This window comes from Cynocephalus volans, chromosome 16 (assembly GCF_027409185.1).
Source record: "Cynocephalus volans isolate mCynVol1 chromosome 16, mCynVol1.pri, whole genome shotgun sequence".
NCBI lineage: Eukaryota > Metazoa > Chordata > Mammalia > Dermoptera > Cynocephalidae > Cynocephalus > Cynocephalus volans.
The window spans coordinates 68,372,066-68,391,304 of NC_084475.1; positions in this window are offsets into that span (position 1 = coordinate 68,372,066).

Consider the following 19,239-nt stretch of genomic DNA (forward strand, 5'->3'; position numbering starts at 1 on the left):
GCCCTTCCCAGTGCTGATCTCTGTAACTGATTAGGTGGAAAGGCACGGAAAAGCATTTGAGCTGGGAGGAAAATGCCTTGTTACCTCTAAGAGTTCACACTTCACTGGGTCTGACAGACCTCTGTTAGTTCTAGTGCCTGAGTTGCCTTTTCCTCTAGAGTTGATAATAGAAAAAAATTACTGCCCCACATAGTGTCTTTTTAAAATAACAAAATGAGGTAAACAAGAAAGTAGTTTATGAAAAAATAGCAATAAATTAGGTAGACAAAACCTTGGTAAATTCGTAGTTTCCCATTACTCTTACTGTAATTTTTAGTACTGAGAGTTTGGTTTTAAAGAAAACCTGCTAGCACTTTATTTTTTCTCTTTTGCATTTCCACACTTAAAAAGTCAAGTTGAGCCTCTTGAGACTTGTGGTCTAGATGGTCGTGATTGTTTTAAGCAACTTTATTATGAAGGCAAAACAGAGCAGCAGCATGGTTATATCCTCCTACATAGATGCCTAGGGTGAGCACATTTTCCCCTGGGTTTCTGTGGGATGTGGAAGCATATTCCTTCCATAACAGCATCTTGGGCTGTTAAAGCCCACAGAAGAACTGCTCTCTGGAGACATAAGGACTGTGAAAACCAAGGGAATGAAGTCAGGAAAAGATGGCTGCATAGCAGTAGAGCCAGAAAGAAAGAAAGGGGGGATTTAAAAGCCTCAGGAGGAACCACGCTGTAAAGAGAAGAGAAAAACTTCAATAAGGAGTGTATTGGGAAAAGCAAACTGACTCTGATCATATGGGAAATCAGTTTGAGTAAGCTTCTCACACTGCTTATTTAGAAGGCTGAGCTGTGCCCATTGCCCATATATTATACAATCTAATAAACACAGATTCCTGCTCTGCATCATAAAGAACCCAGAAGCAAATGCAACCCTGCAAGTTAGACCAAATTCAGCTTAGTCTGAAGCCTACCTCCTCTCGGGGTAGGTATCTAACTTGAACTTGGAAACATAATCCTTCATTCACTGTTCTCTCTAACCCTAGAGAGAATCTGTGCATTGTTTGCTCTTAAAGAACATTTTCAAAAGAACATACTGAATTTAGTGCTGCATTTTGAATTGTAAAATATTAAAAGTTGCAAATCAAATCAGGAAAGTATGGGAGAAAATACCAATAAACTTTTTTTTTATTTCCTTTAACTATAAAATATAGCTAACCGAAACAACACACTTTTACCCTGGCATGCCCTTCCTCTATCTCTTCACACCTTAGCTCCTTATCATCATTTAAGACTCTATTTACATGCCAACGCCACCAGTCTAGAGCATCTGCCTTGGGTTTCACTCTCTAAAACATCTTCATTTCCTTCATAATTACAATTATTTAATAGTTATCTACCCATTAAAATGCAACCTCAATGAAAATAAGAACCACGTTTATCACAGACCCTCATACATAGACAGTATGTCATGAATATTTGCTAAATGAATTAATACATTTAAACAAGAAAAATGTATTTTGTGGCTCTTCTGGACAGACCGTATTTCTGGTGGTAGTAACTTTAAGTTCTAATAAACAATATTAGATACAAGTTATACTTTTATTCTCTTTTAATATTTAAAACACATTGATTCCTTTTTCCATAAATTGAACTGACTTTTTGAGTACCTATAATGTAACAAATGTTGTTGAAGATTTGGGGAGCAACAGAGATGAACATAACATAGGCCCTGGCTGGAGGGACCAGAAGTGATAAACACTCTAGTCGTCATACAGGATTTCAGGCAACATGCCTGGCCCTTTTATTACTCTGTGCCTTATACATGCTGACTCGCTTTCTTGGAATGCCATGGTAGCTTCATGATTAGTTTGAAATACCTTCCTAATTCTCCCCAACTTACTGCATGGTGATGATACATGCTGCATTTCAAATACTCACACAGAGAAAATAGCAGAGGCTTTTACAACAGCTTTCTTTAGATGTAACCATGGACTGTTAGAATAAAGAAAAATCATGCTGAAAATATTGATAGTCCAACTTCTCTAAAATAGTATGTCTTTGAATTTCTGATGCAAATACATGAAGCTTTGAAGATGTTAGGAAAACAAGTTTAGATTACTATGCTTTGAAATTAGGCAGTAGTTGGGGGTGAAGGGTTAGAAATGGTTAGAAACGTCTCTTATTCTGTGATCTTAACTGAAAGCAATTTATCATTTCAAAAGTGTAGAATATCAGGCAATTAAGAGTTTCTGCCTTTAAAAGTACATAAATGTTTAGATTTTAAATTCTTTCTATTTCCTTAGTGAGAACAGTGCTGAGAATGCTACTGTAGAAGCTTTAACTCTTAAAAAAAAAGAGTCTTGTGTGAGCTCTCTCCATAGGGATTAATGCAATCCTGCTATTTATAAAAAGAAATAAAAGAAAAATAATGAAACTAATTTTAACTACAGAAGAAAACAAAATCACTAACAAATGCAAATATATATAAATTATAGTTTAACAGAAAATATTTATCCAATACCCTTAAAGGCTTTGCGTGTTGCTAGAATGGCATACAACAATGAAAATTACAAATGTGGCTTTCCACATTTCAGGGGACCATATAACATATTGTCCATCATTTTAACAGCTTTTATAGACAACTGTAACATATTTTGGAAACAGACAAGAGCCCAGAACCTATTCTCCTGTCAACCACTAATTTACTAGAAGACAAACTTTCTGGAGCTCATTCTCATCTCTAGAACGTGGATGATTTTCTCTCCTCCTCATGACTTATTTTGAAGATTACAATTACCTTTGAGGGCTTTGAAAATGGGTAAAAAGATTATGCATTTCTATGCTACCCTACACAATCACTTTCAAATACCTTTTTAAAAAATGACTATTTTAACAATATTTCATCCATGGTTTTCTTTCTCTAAAAAGTACATATTACAGTTAATAAAGTTGCTCAATGTATTTTAATGAATACCTTTTAATAAATTTTTTGAGAACGTGAAGACATACGACATCAGCATATAACAATTACCAGTATCCACCACATTTAGCTCTCACGGCTCACCACGTGACTTAAAGGATGGCAGGCATCAGCTAAGCAGACTATGGGGACTTCTCCTCAATGGACTGTCACTACACAGAAGCACTACTCTGTTTAGCCCTTGGGGCAGAGTTCATCCTTTTTTTTTTTAATTTAATTTAATTTAATTTAATTTTGTCAATATACAATGCGGTTGATTATTGTGGCCCATTACCGAAACCTCCCTCCCTCCTCCCACTCCTCCCTCCCTCCCAGCAATGTCCTTTCTGTTCACTTGTCATATCAACTTCAAGGACTTGTAATTGTTGTGTCGTCTTCCCTCCCCACCCCCAGTTCATTTGTGTATTTATTTATTTATTTTTAGCTCCCACAAATAAGTGAGAACATGTGATATTTCTCTTTCTGTGCCTGACTCATTCCACTTAATATAATTCTCTCTCGGTCCATCCATGTTGCTGCAAATGGCAGTATTTCATTCTTTTTTACAGCGGAGTAGTATTCCATTGTGTAGATGTACCACATTTTCCATGTCCACTCATCTGATGATGGACACTTGGGCAGAGTTCATTTTCTAAAATGGCAATGCCTACTTATGCTGCTCATGTACTAATCTACCATGTCAGATCTCAGTCTCCACATCAAGGTCCCTCAACAGGAGGCTGTGACTCCTTCCCTCCCTCCCCAATTTCTCCAGCCAGCACATGTTCAGTCACTTAAGGCTCTCCAAAGATCCACACTCCGCTCCAAGAGTAGGGAGTGTTTCACCATTCTCCTTCCTACAAAGTCTTCCTTCCATCATTTAAGCAACAGTTGAGCCATTTCTTCAGTGGCCCATATGAGGGAAAATTCTCTTCATCTTGCAGATTTCTACATCTATAATAGAATGACTTGTTCAAATGACAATTGTCTCCTACTGTCCTGTAAATTCCTTAAGGTCAGATGCATGTCACTTTTTTCTTTTCATTTCTGTAGTGCATTGCCCATTATTTTCAATATAGCAGTATTGAACAAAACTTTCTCAAATAAACATCTGAACGTCTCTCTCTTCTACAAAGCTTTCCCTGATTACTTAACAGGGAGGTGGTGAACAATGTGTCTACCTCATCTAGACATGGATTTTTTATTGTTATCTGATTTAACACCTACAGTAATTGCTTCTACCCTACACCACTCCTTCAAGTCCATTTACCATATAGCAGTCAGAGTGATCTTATTAGAGCATAAATTAGCACATGTCCTCTCACTGATTAAATTTCTCTGATGGTTTTACTCAAGCACTTAGAATTAAATTCAAACTCCCACCACAATGGTCTTCTTGATGGTCCTGTAACATGCAGCTAATTTTCAAATTAGTACATTGAACTGACCATCCTCTCAGCCTGAAACTCTCTGCTTCCAAATATTTACTTGGCTACTGTAAACACCTTCTCTGAACATGGGCTCCAAAGTAGCTGCCCAAGACATTCTCTGTCACAGCATCCATTTTATGTTCTTAACAGCACTTATAATTTTCTGACATATTCCAAGTTATGGATTTAATATCTGCCTTCCCCCTCCCATGTTAATCCCATGAGACTAAAGACCTCATCTGTTTTACATATTTCCTACAATATCCCCAGTATCTAAAACAGTGCCTGGCATATAGTAGGCACTCAATATATGACTACTGGATAAAAAATGAATGAAGCTGTGTTTTGCCTCCAAACTTCAGCAAATTCCTATTTTTTTTTTTTTTTTTTACCATTTTGTTCTCAAAATACCTCTATTTTTACATTCTAATGGGAGTCCTAAAGTAACACATACAGAAAACATGGCTTAATCATCTTTGGATCTATTCAGCCTAGCATGTCAGGCACACGGTGTGTGCTCAACATTTATGGGATTCCATATTTATGAAACTAATTCATGTAATTATTTATTTTCATGTATGTTCAGAAATTATATGAATATGCATACCCAAATGCAAATTCCAACATACGAATGTTTTACTACTGAAGTTCATTTTTCAATTTGTCCTTTTTGGCAGAAAAAGATGAATTCTGAGTTTTAATTTTATAAAGGAGAAATTAGATTCCTGGGTTAACTGCTAGGGATCTATTTAGCCTATCAACTTCTGAACTATCCAACAACCTGACAACCACTTACAAAATTCTTATCAACTCTGACCTCAGCATTGTTTTGGTAAAAAAAATACACCATGCTGATTTACTTCGATGATCTACCCTTCTTTTTCTTGGACTTATTTGTGAGTATAATTAAAATTATTTCTTAAGTAGCTACCCATCTCAAATCAAATCTATTTTTTGAAATCACTGCACATATACACATACAAACACACACACTTTTTCTCCATTGTTCTTGCATTGGTTTCTTTTGGCTGTAATATTGCAATCTTATTTGCTAATGATATGAATAAATCTTGCAGCTATATGCAGTATTTATTTTTCCTTTTCTATCATGAAATTAATTAAGATGACTTGGTCACTTTATCCCAAGACTCTTATCACTTTCATATTACTAATTAGTTTTCCCTTGCAGTCAGAATTAATTTCAGAGCCTACATTTCACAATTACTTTTTCTATTTTATGAATAACGAAATTGTCAAAAAGGCAAATGAAAAGTATTTTTTAAATTTCCTTTTAGAAATGTGAGACTTCCATCAAGTGTCCAACTCAGTGAAGTCCTCTATTCGAAAACCTTCCCTTGCCTCTACCCCTTCTGGAATCCAGGTTAGAAAGGCCACAATCATAACCCAGGCTGCATGTCAGTGCTAAACAAGAATCCTTTGGTTCTAAGGAACAAAGACTCACCAAATGAGTTCAAGTAAGGGGACTCTGAAAGGATGCAGTGGACTCTCAGACAGCACTCAGGCCATGTAGCAGGATGATTAACTGAAGAGGCTTAGAAGTCAAGCACCTTGGTCCAAATTCTATCTTCACCACCTAAAAAATATGTAAATCTGAATAGCCCTGCTCTTCTTAATAAAATAGAATCTCTAGCATTCTATAGAAACATATGTGTTTTATAAGTATAAAATAATATCAACTTTGTAGATTATGAACCTTAGTAATATATAAAAATCATATCTGTGAAATCAAACTTGTGAAGCTACAAAAATTCTAAGAGAGGACTTGATTTTTAGAATCTTATTCTAGACTGAGAATCCTGGCAGCCCATCAGAGAATCCAGGACCCTACTTTGAGAAACATTTTCCCTTCAAGAGGAATAAAACTGAGTAGCTGAAAGTATGGGCTCTGGAGTCAGGTAAACCTGTACTTAGATCCATGCTCTAGCATAAACAGTCTTCATACATTTAGGTAAGGTATTTAGACTCTCTAAACATACTTCCTCCCTCATAAAATGGGAATAATAGAATCCACTTCCTAGATTTATTTTGGCAGGCGAGAATTCTACCACTGAACCACCAATGCGCGTTCCTAGATTTATTTTGAGCAATAAATAGATGACACCTGTGTTAGGGTAGAGCAATGACTGTCCTAGAGTATTGGCTACTGCTTCCATTGTGCCAACACACAAGATTCAACAGAACTTCCAATCTCTTGGAGCTCTATAATCCACCCTATCACCATCTTTCTGCTTCTCTACCTAGATGTCTCTTTCTCATTCTGCATCATCACTACCTCTCTAAGACTGTAAGGTATTCATGAGCAGAGATTGCACCTGAAAATTTGCCTCAAAGATCTAGGAAAACTGAATACAAACTACTGAATAACATTATCACAGTGGGAGATATATGGAAAAGTACCTAGCCTATAATTAATCCTACGTTTTTTCTAGATCCAACATCTTTTGAAGTTCATAGCATTCAACAGAATTTACTTCATAATATTGTTAGAGAGAACATGTCTCATAATCATTGTTTCCTGGGATTGAAAGTCATGTAGAAAACTGACAACTTATCCCATAATAAAGCTATTGTCTCATAAAGGAAATTCATCTTTCTCCAGTCACATCAGTGTTCTTTTATCAAACCTAGATGTGTGTTTAAAAGCTCTATGAATCTTTAGCATTCAAATTATGTTTTTCTTAAATTTCAGGCATAAGATAAATGTTGAGAAAAGCACACGTATAGCAAATACCTCCTGCCTAAGACTACTGAGACTGGTCACCTCATGCTAAGCCTGAACATACAAATTGGAAGGATATTGCCAAAGCTACAGAAGAACATGAATAGACACCCCAAAGGATTGGAAGTTTTAAGGGTTTTAAGAGTACAAATTAGGAAGATTAGCCTTGAGTCAACTTTTCTATCTTAGAAATGAGAAGATTAAGGAAGATCACACTGATCCAATGGTAGGCCTTTTTTAAATCTCATAAGGAAGAAAATAGATTGAGTCCAGTGAGTTGGCTGAGCTACTATAGAGAGAAAATAATTCAGAAGAAGTCACTGACTAAAGGTGATAAGGGACCAGACCTTAGGCTATTGGGACACTTTTCTCTACAAGAAAGATTGCTAGATTCTGACACCAAAGTAATAAAAAGATTTTCTTAGAATAGTTTGGAGGTGGGGGGGTGGGAAAGATATGTAAAGATTTCAGAATTTTAGAGGACAAATTTGAAGTGAACAGATATAAAACTAATAATTAGCATATATAGATCCAAATACCAAGTACATCTGCATTCACTATTTATTAACAAGCAACTTGCCCTATTCCTAGGCTCTGAGGGATGAAGTAGTGAACAAGAATTTCTTATAAAATCACTGAGAATCAAGCATTATGAGTTCATGTAGGTAAGTGAAGACACTGAACTTCGGAAAGATCAAAAATATCCACAATCGCGTAGCAAGTGAAAAAACAGACCTCCAACTTGAAATTGAGTATTTTTCCATTTGCACAACGCTTGTCCAAATAGTAGGGTTAGGTACCCATTATCCCCACTGATTAAGAGTACAGATTCTGAAGTCAGAAGACCTGTGTTCAAATCCCATTAATATCTGGTAATCTTAGAGTACCTACGTAACTCTAAATATCTCACTTGCCTCATCTGTAAAATGGGAGTGATAGTATGAATTTCATAGACATGTTGTGGGGATTACATGTGATAATATTAAGTGCTCAAAACAATATCTGGCATACTGTACACATTTGAGAAATACCAAATATTATTGTTATTACTACTATAAGCACATTTAATTTCATTTTGCAAGCTAAAAGCTACTTTGAAAGTAAAAGTCTGACAAATGTTAGTGATCGGTTTCAACTTTTCTGATGTGCCATGATTATAATACAATACTAGTAGTTTGCATTGACAATAAAGATCATTCGTATCTAAAAGGTTTGAATGTATAAACATTTGCAAAGTTTCAGAAATAAAGACCACAGACACAAACTTTTAAAATAGAACTGATGTTTATCATAGTCTGCACAGGGAAAGAAGAGGTGGGAAAAGAACACGGGGTCTCCACTGGGCTCTAGGGGTCCTACTAGCTCTGTAGTCTGTAGAATGGTGCCCTGTGAAGGTGTGCAGCAGACAACTAGCAAGACTACATATACCTAATGACTCCAAGAACATGGCATTGACTTAACCCATGGTTAAGTTGTCTTGGTAAATGCAATTTACAAGTCTGACTCCATTTTTAAAAAAGTTTTAATTGGCACACAATAATTGTACATATTAAATGGGGTACAGAGTGATATTTTGATACTTTATACAATATGTGATGATCAAACGAGGGTAATTAGCTTACCTATCCCTCAAACATTTATCATTTCTTTGTGTTGAGAACATTTGAACTCCTCTCTTCTAGCCATTTGAAAATATACAATAAATGGTTAATTATATTCACCTAGCACTACTATAGAAAATTAGAATTTATTGTATCAAGCTGCAAGTTTGTATCCATTAACCAACTTCTTCCTATCCTCCCCCCTTCCCTGTACCCTTCCCAGCCTCTGGCAACCACAATTCTACTCTCTACTTCTATGAGCTCAACTTTTTAAATTCCTACATGTAAGTAACAACATGTGGTATTTATCTTTCTGTGCCTGACCTATTTCACTTAATATAATGTCTTCCAGGCTCATCCATGTTGCTGCAAATGACAGGATTTCATTCTTTTTCATGGGCTACTAGTATTGCATTGTGTATATATACATTTTCTTTATCCATTCATCTGTTAATGAACACTTAGGTCGATTCCATATCTTGGCTATTGTGAATAGTTCTGCAATAAACGTGGGGGTGCAGATATCTCTTTTGTATGCTGACTTCCTTTCCTTCAGATAAATATCCAGTAGTGGGTACGGTGAATCATATGATAGTTCTATTTTCAGTTTTTCAAGGAACCTCATATAGCTTTCCACAATGGCTATACCAATTTACATTTCCCCCAACAGCATATAAGAGTTCCTTTTTCTCTGCATCCTTGCCAGCTTTTGTTATTTTTTGTCTTTTTTATAATCACCACTCTAACTGGGTTTAGATGATATCTCACTGTAATTTTAATTTGTCTTTCCTTGATTAATGATGCTGGACATTTTTCCATATATCTGGTGGCCATTTATATGTCTTCTTTTGTGAAATGTCTATTTAGGAAATTTGCCCATTTTTTACTCAGATTATCTGTTTGTTTGTTTGTTTCTGTTGAGTTGTTTAAGTTCCATTAATATTATGGATATTAATCCCTTGTCAGATGAATAACTTGCAAATATTGTATCTCCTTCTGCAAGTTCCCTCCTCTCTCTGTTGATTGTTTTCTTTGTTCTGTGCAGGCTTTTAGTTTGATATAGTCCCATTTATCTATTTTTGCTTTTGTTACCTGTGCTTTCGAAGTCTTTTACATTAAATCTTTGCCCAGACCAAAGTCTTGAAGTGTTTCCTCTATGTTTTCTTCTGATAATTTTATAGTCTGGGGTATTAAATTTAAGTCTTCAATCCATTTTTAATTGATTTTTGTATTTGGTGAGAGATAGGGATCTACTTTCATTTTTCTGCATATGGATATCCAGTTTTCCCAGCACCACGTATTGAAGAGCCTGTCCTTTTCCCAATATATGTTCTTAGCTCCTTTGTCGAAAATCAGTTCTACATCTGATTCCAGTTTTCATGTTTGTTGACAGCTGTCAAGCCCCACCCCTCCTCTTTTCCCCTTGGCACTGGCAGGAAGTTCAAACAACACTCACCCCATTCCCACAGCCTAACCACTAGAAAAAACCCAAGCCAGTCTCCATTCTTTGTTGGCTCAAGCCATTTTTAGATCTTCTTAGGAAACCCGCCCTTTTCTCCTCACAAGCCCTCATTATGTGAATAATAAACTGTTTAATATCCTTTTAGTGCAGGTATGATGTCATCAGTCTTGATGTTAAAACCAATGTCAAGTGTGAGGAGGAAAGTCCATCCAGTTTCTGAATGATGTCACAACAGTATCTTAAATGTCATAACTGTTCTTTTGGCCATCCTTTGCAAAACTGGCTCACTGGCTCAAGTAAGTGATTTAGGGGAATCTTTAATAGATATTTCATTCTTTAGAGTTAAGGGTCTCTTTATCCAAGAAATACTTTTTTATAGAGTTTTCCAAGAACCACTTCTCATTTTTCTGTGGGCATTTGTTCTTATGGACATGATACATTTCGCATTTGGGGGTGGGAACTTTAGAGAGAGCTATCTTTGGGACAAAGTGAGAGTTGAGGATAGACGGAGGTTTCTTGGGACACAGGGGAGCACTGGACAGGGGAATGTTGAGACAGGAAAAATATGTCCTAGTTTTCCTGGGACAATACCAGGTTTCACTTGTTACCACAGCGTCATTATCTACGATAGCTCTTTCGTACTCTCCAAAATGCCCTGACTGGATAATAGGTTATATGTAATTCTTCAGAGAAGGGTTTTGATCAAAGGTATCTTTAGACACAGGGTGGACCATGGTACATCTACAGAGGAGGACTGAGTGGGGTCTTTATTAGAGATACTATAGGGAGAACTCTTAAGAGAAATGACTATTAATAAAAAACTGTTTCCTGTCCTCAACTTAGAATATAGAAAGAGATGGGTGTGTAACTATTATCATGGGACTCTGACAATTGCTATGACTGATAGTAATAGAGCAGTGCAAAAATGCACATGAGCTCAAGAAGTGCCTTTTCTGATACGTTACAGATATAGATGGGAGTATTACAATAGACAGACATTCCAATTTCTGCTCCATTGCTATCTAACTATATGACCTAAACAACCACATAACTTCTGTAAATCTTAGCTTTGAAATAGACATAGTAATTCTTGCTTTCCAGAACTGTTATAATGACTAAGTAAGCTAACATAGGTAAAGGTCATTATAGAACAACTGGCACAGAAAAGGCAAAATATAAACTATAGCTCTTCCATATTATTATGATGATATTATCATCTCCACCACAATTATCATTATTATTGTTGTTATTGTTATTATTAATAGCAACGTTATCCAGGTCAGAAAGTTTTTCTAAGTATTTTTCTATGCCTGATTTAATAAGGAGAAGGAAAACAATTTTGCAAAAAGCAGCATATATATCAAACATATTTTTTGTTTTAAAGCTATTGATTGAGACTGCAAATTGATACTGTATTTCTGAAAGGTAATTTGTCAAATTGTATAAAACCCTTTAAAATGTAAATATATTTTGAACCAGCATTTGCATTTATAGGAATTTATCGTTAGAGAAAAATCATACCTGTACATAAAGAGTCAATATGTATAGTAATTTGGGACATAGACTTTGGGGTCAGAGAGCACAAAAGTTAAATACCACACTTACTGGCTGTGCTATCACCATCAACTTACAGAAAATATCTAAGCCTTAGTCATTTCCTTTCTAAAATAGGGACAACTATATTACATACTTTATGGGACTATCAGGAGGATTAGATGAATTATTGGAATAAAGAGTAGTGTATAAACTTTCAGAAATGCTCAGAGTTATTTTTATTAGGCATAAAAATATTCACTTCAAAATTATTTATAATCATGAACAGTTTAAAAACTAGCCTAAATATCTTACAATAGAAGAAATGGTTAAATAAATTGTTATACATGTAATTACAGAGATTTTTTTAAATGTTTATTTTATGTAACTATATAGCATTTCAAAATGATATGAAGGATATGATCATTCTTGTTCTTAAATAAAACAGTTTGAGTGTAAACATCTAAGAGTGGCTATTTATCTTTGGTAGAATTATACATAATTATTTGTTCTTGTTTTCTCTATATTTCAAAATATTATAATAAACAGGACTTACTTTTATAATCGGAAAAAGTTTAAAGTTATAAAATAAAGAAAACCAAGAAAACAAAAAAAAGCATTTGCTTTTCTACAATATTGTGATTGATTTTTAATTGTTTCATAGGGCATTTTAGTATGAATAGTGCCTTCAGTCCAGGTCAAATCTTTAAAATAGTTCAGAATTCCTCAATTAGTTCAACCCAAATCACTATATTTATGAAGAATTTGTCTCTGAATTCTATTTGGCACCATATCAGTGATTCCACACTTATGAAACAGGTGCAATAATAATGAGAGGAAGGTAGAAAACCTCTCAAGCAGAAATAAAAGTGTTTTGACATCATAAAAAGGATAGGCTGTGTAAAATTACATAGCTATGTAGATTACATTTCTACTTAAGACATAGGCATACTGTCTTGTCTACTAACTGCAAAATATGATAGAATTTGAGAGAATAAAGAATTATGCTTTCGCTATTTCTGGAATAGAGAACAGTAGCAAAAAATAAAGAAGAAAACTCATCCCAAAATCTTAGCCAGAATAACTACATATGACAGCTTATTTCTTACCCATGGAGAATGCACAATAGATTTTTAAGAGCAGTTTAAACACAAATATAGAACTCTGCAAACAAAGAGAATATACACTTAATGGAAATAAAGCATATTCTATTCAGAACAGGTCCTTATAATCTTCTGCCATAAACAGTCACACATTGGATGAATTCATTCACCCACCTTTGTAGAAAGGCAGAGAAAAAAACAATAACTAAAAGTATCCTCCAGAGAAATGAGTCATAGATAAATACGGAAGTAACTAATTTGGGAGATGTTTTCACAATAGCTCCAAATTCTAGATTATGAGTTTGTTGTTATGTGTCACTTATCACACAATCCTTCTAAGGGAACCATTTAAGATTTTTAAAATAAGAAGAAGGAAAGTAAAACAAAACCAGCTGACAAACTCCAGCATGCACAGACAACGAGAAATGTGAATTTAAAAATTCGTATTCTTTCATTTATTCTTGTTCTCATACTCCCTCCACCTATTTAATCTCTTTTCACTGTACATGTCAGTAGTGGATGATATAACAACAGAATTTGCATAAAATTCTAGTTTTGTAATCTAAAGAAAAGGCAAAAGTTTTACCCCTCTATCTCTTCCAGAAAATTTACAATTTCATGCAGTATGGCTCAGACACTTCCATTTCTCATGACAAAGTATGTTGGTTAAGGATTGCATTAGACTCGAAGACTTGCCCTAAAGCATACTCAGCCTAAAAGAGCTCTACATCAAACAAGTTCTGTGCTCATAATTTTCATGTGAAATTAATAGAGTAGAGAGAGAGTAGGAAGACAGATCAAGCCCTGAACTTAGAAGGCATCCCCTGGAATAGAATTCTGCAGGTCACACTATCAACTCCTATGATTTTCTCTTTTAGAAAAAACCACTAGGGCTGATCAACGGTTTGGCAGGTAGAGCCACAGTAATCTCTTCTATTTTTAAAACTACAGTTGTCTGTTTTGCTCATATGACAAGCAATAGGGTCAAAGAATTGTGGTTATTAGAGTTGAGAGGTATCTTTTAAGTCACTTAATCCACAATTACTTAGCCCAGCTTCCCCATTTTAAGGACAATAAAACTAAGAAGATAAATAACTTGTGTACACAGAGAATAATAAACACTGTTGAGGATGCAGAGAAAGGGGAATCCTTCTACACTGTTAGTGGGACTGTATTTTGGTGCAGCCCTTACAGAAAATGGTATGGAAGTTCCTCAAGCAAATTCAGATAGAAATGCCATATGATTCAGCAATTCCACTGCTGGATACATACACAAAGGAATGGAAATCATCATGTCGAAGGGATACCTGCACCCTCATGTTTATCGCAGCTGTATTTACAACAGCCAAGAGTTGGAACCAACCTAAATGTCCATCATCAGATGACTGGATAAGGAAAATGTGTTATGTTTACACAATGGAATACTACTCTGCCATAAAAAAGAATGAAATACTGCCATTCGCAGCAACATAGATAAACTTACAGAGAATTATGTTAATTAAAACAAGCCAGGCACAGAAAGAGAAAAACCACATGCCCTCACTCATAAATGAGAGCTAAATAAATAAATAAAAAGAAAGAAAGAAACCACAATCACAGTGACACAGTGAACTTTCAAAAGGAGAGAACAGAACTGAGGTTACCAGAGATGGGAAAGGGAAAGAGAGTGGGAATAAGGGAGGAATAGATAAAGGGTCACAAAAAAAATTACATTGTATAATGCTAAATACTAAATACCTAGATGTGAGCATCATATATTGCACACAGATACTGATATTCAACTCTGTACACCACAGTTATGTACAATCAACTATGTTTCAATTAAAAAAAAGAAGTAGATATAAAATATATCTAAGAAGATATAAAAAGTAGTTATAAAAATATCTAAGATTTAACCAAGAATACATAGCACTTCTATGGAGAACATTTTAAAGCATTATACTTAGACAATGACCTTAAAAATAATACTTGTTTATATCTACAGAGGTAGAGGAGGACAAAATATAAGATTTTTAATATCGTTTTAACATCTAACACTAATCCATCTGTTTTCCCAGCACCTGGATCTGAAGTTTGAGGCAAAGGCCATAGGAATTCTTATTCACACCACCAAGGCAAGTAAAAGTATTATTCAAACACAAGGTACTCAACAAATAATTCTACTAAAGGTTGAATAAATGAAAAAATACCTTTCTCTGATATACCTAGATAGTACCTTGTCTATGTATTGTGTAACATATTCCAAATGAACAGAACTAATACAAATAAAGAAAGAAATTCTAAAGTTTGACACAAGGTTTCATAGAAAAAAAAAATCACTAAAGGAACCAAATGTTATTTTTACCCTCAAATCAGAAAAATAGTAGAGGAAATGTTTCAACACATTAGCAATATTCAGCGGGCCTTACTCTACATAAAATATAGAAGCAGTTCTCTAAAAAAATTAAATTCTCCCAATCCACACATATCATCAGTAATTATTACCATCTTAAGAGATAAGAGAATTCAGATACAATTTGAGGAAATCAAATAGTTCTTTCCTATAAGGAAAAATCACCTAGTTTTACTACCACATGACTCAAACAAAGACTGCATTCTAGTTAATGGCTCCCTCTACACACACAGTATTCCATGTAATGGAGCTTTCTGGGAATAAACTGGATCATCCATTTGTGGTCAGTATATGATAAATCAAAAATCATTAATAACATAATATTTCCACTTTTGATCAGAGTCTGTTGACTTCTAGTTGTGTGGACAATATTTGTCAATTAAAGGCAAAAAATAAAAGACCTCTGTAGAGTAAACTGTGCTCAGTAGATTCAGCATGGATGAATGCCCTGAAAAGAAAAGTTTATTGGTGTTGACCACTTGAAAACATAGCCATCCAGAAAGCTAAGGCAGACCCAACCCAGAATGGACATGAAAAAATCATCACTGATATACATGTGGAGGAATATAATTGATTCTGTAATAATCATTTTCTCTAAGGGGCTCCATACTTAGGATTTGATTAATAAACTTAAAGTTTCTACTGATTCTAACTTTTCCCAATAAAGAAAGTGTATAAAAAGTAAGGATAAGTGGTGTACAAAATTTACTTATGATTACCATCAAAATTAATTTCTTAATCTTTCATGAGAATATTTTAAAATCTGCTTTAGGATCAAGTACCTGGCCTCCCAAACCAAAAAAAAAAAAAAATCCAAGTATTCCTGTGTATTAACATAAATCAGTGTCTTTTTAGTTTGTCATCAGTGAAATCATTATGTTGCACCCTATGACTCATTCTTCTTCCTATTATCAACTCAGTCATCCAGGTTGAGGGCACCCCCTCCTCTCAGAAGCAGACAAGGGAGTATGCCAAAAATACCACTTCCATGTGGGTGGCCCACCATAGACACCACCACAGCCATGGCTGCCACAAAAGCAGTAGCTACAGCTACCATGCAGGTGGCCCACCAGACACTTGACAGCATAGACACAAGAAGAGTCACCAGTAGAGACCAGAAAAAGAATAGGATGTCTCTCTCCTCAAAGCCCACTCCAGAGTAATAGAAGAAGAAGAAGATGCTCTACCAGATCACCAGACATCAATGTATAGATACTAGAAATATGAAAAATCAAGAAAATATGACACCACCAAAAGAATACAGTAATTCTCAAATACCAGACCCTATGTAGCAGGAAACCTTCAAAATGACTGAAAAGGAATTCCAAGCAACAATCTTAAGGAAATCCTCTGAGATATGAGAAGATCCAATTTGACAATATAATGAAACAAGAAAGAAAAATCCAGGATATGAAGGAGGAAATTTACAAAGAGATTAATACCTTATAAAAGAATGTAGCAGAACAAATTGAATTGAAAGATTCACTCAACCAAATAAAAAACACAATAGTTTAAGCAGCAGTCTACAACAAGCAGAGGAAGAATTTCTGATCTTGAAGACAGTCTTTTTGAAATAACCCAGAAGGCCAAAAAAAAAAAAAAAAAAGGAAAAAAGAATTTAATAAATAAGGAAAATCTAAGAGACCTAGCAGACAACCTTAAGTGCACGAACATTCAAATCATGGGTCTTCCAGAAGAGGAGAAAGGAAAAGGCATGGGAAACCTATTCAACAATATAATAATGGAAAACTTCCTAGGTACAGGGAGAGACATCAACCTTCAGATCTAGGAGGCTCAAAAACCCCCAAACAGATTCAACCCAAAAAGATCTTCTCCGAGACACATTATAGTCAAACTGGCAAAGCTCAAAGACAAAAAGAGAATCTTAAAAGAAGTAAGAGAAAAGTGTCTAGTCACCTATAAGGGAGCCCCTATTAGACTAACAGCAGACTTCTCAAACTCTACAAGTCAGAAGAAAATGGGATGACATATTCAAAATACTAAAATAAAAAAGCTGCCAGTCAAGAATACTATACCCAGCAAGTCTATCCCTAAGAAATGAGGAAATAATGGTGTATTTTCCAGACAAAAAACTGCAGGAGTTCACAACCATACCACCAGCCCTACAAGAAATCCTTAGAGAAGTCCTGCATCTGGAATCCGAAAAAGGATAATCACTGCCATGAATACACAAGAAGGAACAAAAACCAAATAGAACAAAAATGCAAATGAGAAAGAGAAACTAAATCTTAGCACCACAAAAAACCATAATGACTATGTAATAATGTCACTGCTTTATTTCTGATTTTAGTAATTTCAGTCTTTTTTTCTTGGTCAGTCTAGATAAAGGTTTACAAGTTTTGTTGACCTTTTTACAGAATCAACTTTTGCTTTTATTGAGTTTCTACATTGTTTTGTAATTCTCTGTTTCATATATTTCTATTGTACTCTTTGTTATTTCCTACTTATATTTGCTTTGGGTTTGTTTGGTCTTCTTTTCCATTTTATTAAGGTAGAAGTTAACATTACTGATTTGAGATTTTTCTTATTTTTAATATAGATGTTTACAAGTATAAATTTTCCTCTAAGCACTTCATGAGCCCAGCATCCTATACATGTTGATATGTTGTACTTTGATTTGATTTTTATAACAAAGTACTCTCTAATTTCCTTGTGATTTTTCTTTTTACCTATTGTTTATTTAGGAGAGTGTGGTTTAAATCCCACACATTTGGGAATTTACTAAATTTCCTTCTGTTATTTTGGTCAGAGAACATACTTTCTATGATCTCAGTCTTTTTAAATGTATTAAGACTTGTTTCATGGTCAAAAGTAAAAATAAAATAAAATAATTTTGAAAAATAAATAAATTACTTAATTAATTAATTCAGTCTTTAATGCCAGAGATCTGGAAGTCATCTTAAGTACTAGTTTGTCTTTCATACCACCCTTCACTGTGCCCAATTGCTAACGTTTATCAGTTCCATTTCTATACCAACTCTATACACTATTTTCTAATCAGAACTCTCGTCTATGTTACTTCCTCTGATGCTCTAGCGCAGGCCCTCAATTTCTCTTTTCAAGACAACTGCAGTATCTCATGGGTCTTCCCTCAGCCACATCCACGATGGGTGTCCCCTCTACTAAAATACTTCCCTAATTGATTTACTCCTTTTGGAAAATCCTCCAGAACCTTAAAATTCTTTACCTATATGATAGATTCTAAACTGCTTAAAGATGACATGTATATTCCTTCATTCTTTGGTCCCCTCCTAAATCACCAGTCTCATCCCTTGTCATACTTATACCTATTCCTTAAAATTAAGAATCTGTGCAAAGCTTTCTGTCTATTCTTTCCCACCCTCCAGAAGTGAAGGCAACCATCCCCCCATTTAAGTATCCATAGAAATGTACAGCACCATAAACACAACTAATCATAACTCTATCAAGACTATCACAGTGTATTTCAGATGACTGATTATATGTGTTTTCTAAAACATGAGTGGCGAGTGAGTTTTATTTCTACTGTGTGCTCATTTTAATCAGTGTTTCAGATGACCTGGAATCATCATTGAGAAGCTTACCTGAGCCAAGCTATTTCTACCATTGGAACCAGGAAGGGAAAGAAGGATGTTTGAACCAGCTATTTGTCATTCTTGCACTTACTGTCAGTCTTTGAAGTTAGGAAATGTGCTCTATTTCTTCATTCTCAGTGCCTAGCATAGTGCTTACTGAAAACAACAACATCAAGAACCACTCATCATATTCCGTAACTCCTCACACAGGAATTCATGTTCATTCTTTGCTGGTCCTTTGAAGATATAACTTGAATGACTTGGGGTTTCTTTTTTTCTTTCTTAGTTTATTTTTCTTTCATTGTACATGTTTATGGGGTACAGTATGACTAAGTTATTAAGAGGAGATATTAATGTGTCATTATGGACACATTATAGTGAAAGTAACACCGAAGGCAATCCAAACACAACACTTATTTCTAGTGGCTGTGCAAAATTGTCCTTGGACAGTTATTT